Source organism: Hirundo rustica, chromosome W (genome assembly GCF_015227805.2).
Source record: "Hirundo rustica isolate bHirRus1 chromosome W, bHirRus1.pri.v3, whole genome shotgun sequence".
NCBI classification, from domain to species: domain Eukaryota; kingdom Metazoa; phylum Chordata; class Aves; order Passeriformes; family Hirundinidae; genus Hirundo; species Hirundo rustica.
The window spans coordinates 12287716-12289577 of NC_053487.1; positions in this window are offsets into that span (position 1 = coordinate 12287716).

The window sequence follows — 1862 nt, forward strand, 5'->3', positions numbered from 1 at the left end:
CTGGGTTGACTCAAGCTAGCCGGAGGTCATCTCCCGCCCGGTGCGGGACGGAACCAGACACATTCTTCTAACAAAACAAACTAGACACTTTGGAAAGTGGGCTCTAGGCTTTCCCCTGGTTCCCTTGCCCTAGTATTTGATGATGTGAATTTAGAGTGCTGGGCCAGGTTCCTGACCCTGACCCTCATAGGCACCTGGCAGATGAGTGGAGGGATCTGACACTAGATAATTTAACAGAGGTGGCTTTCCCATCTGTGCAAGGCCTAAACCATGGCAGCTGTCATGCAGCTCCAGCTCTGGCTACTTGCAGACACTCAGCAGCTTGCAGAGATACTTATTCCACAAGCAAACCCTTCAGTCATTAGGATTCATGTATTTCTTTTTCCTTCACCCATTCACTGTTCACTGAGTAAAAGGATTGTCTCTCTGACAGATACCACCATAGAAAACTCTCATGTAACTTTCAAATGAACCATCACAAACCTTTTAACCTTTGAGACTTTTTCCACTGTTTTCTCAAAACCTGTCAAACTAATGTGGTGCTCTCAGTGTCTTTTTAGAGCTCAGCTGGCAGTGTCACAACCCTCTAACAAGTCCCATTATGTCTGTGGCACTTCTGAGCATGGCTTTGAGGGATGCTTCAGGAATCCACTGGCTGCATCTCTTTGGTGGTCCTTACCAGCAACCTGCTTAGTGCATCCCTGCCTGGAATTCCCCTAACTTAATTGTGCTGGAGCGCACAGGGCCACATACTCTGCTGAGTGGGAACTCGGTGTTTCTCTGAGCCAGCATCGGTGATGAAGCCTAGACAGTTTCAGTGTATGGACAGACAACTTTCTGGCCAGATGTGACTTGGCTTCAGTATCTGCTCAACAACATTCCTGACATCTTCCACAACTCCTTGACCTTGTGCTAAAACCAAGCCCTGCTCAATCCCCTCTCAGCATGACTAGGAATTTGGTCAGTTGCCTCATCCACACTGCCTCTAGAAAGGGGCATCAAGCATTGACAGAAAATTATCAACTTTCACTAGGACTGAAACTCCTAGCTACTGAGCTACTCCCAGAGGACACAGAAGAACATTCACAGCCCTGTCAAAGTGACATTACTAAAATCCTTTATAGCGACTGTGTCTCTGTCAAATGTCAACTTTGGGGAAGGTATGAGAAGAAAGAATCACTGCATAATTAATTCCAGAAAAAAGCAATCTTGGGCTTAAAATGTTACACATACTGTCTGTCAGTGAATGCTGGACTTTGGACTCCAGGCTACAGCTGCTGATTTTGGAACCCAGCCTCAACCAATAATGGATGTGGGCTGTGAGCTAGACCAGAGCAGACAAAGGATGAGCAGAGTGAAGCAGCAGTGATTTCTCGAATGAAGGTGAAGGATTTTCCTTTGTATGAATGGTTGTGATGAATGGTGAATAATGGTGGGTTTTGTGCAAGTGTAAAGATTTTAAACTAATTTATATGGAGTATTAGCTGTCCCTGTTGTCCAGTCATCCACATACATCAGCAGCTGACTGGAGAAAATAAAGCAATGTTTCTCTTTTCCTGCTATTAAAAAAAAAAAAATGGACTCAGGCTCTGTACAGGTCAGCTAATTCAAGGACAAGGAGAGTCTGGTGGTATTCACTCCACACCCAGCCAGTGAAGTCTCTTCCATCAGAAAAGGACATAAGGAAAACATAAGAACAGCCCCCCTACCTCCCACCAAAATGAGTATTGAACCCCATCATTACATACACATTAGTGTCACTTTACACTTGTTGCCCCATGCAGCCTGATAAATTCTTCACACCCTGATCATATATTACAGAATATTTTCTGTTGCACATGCACAAAAAAAAAAAAAAAAAA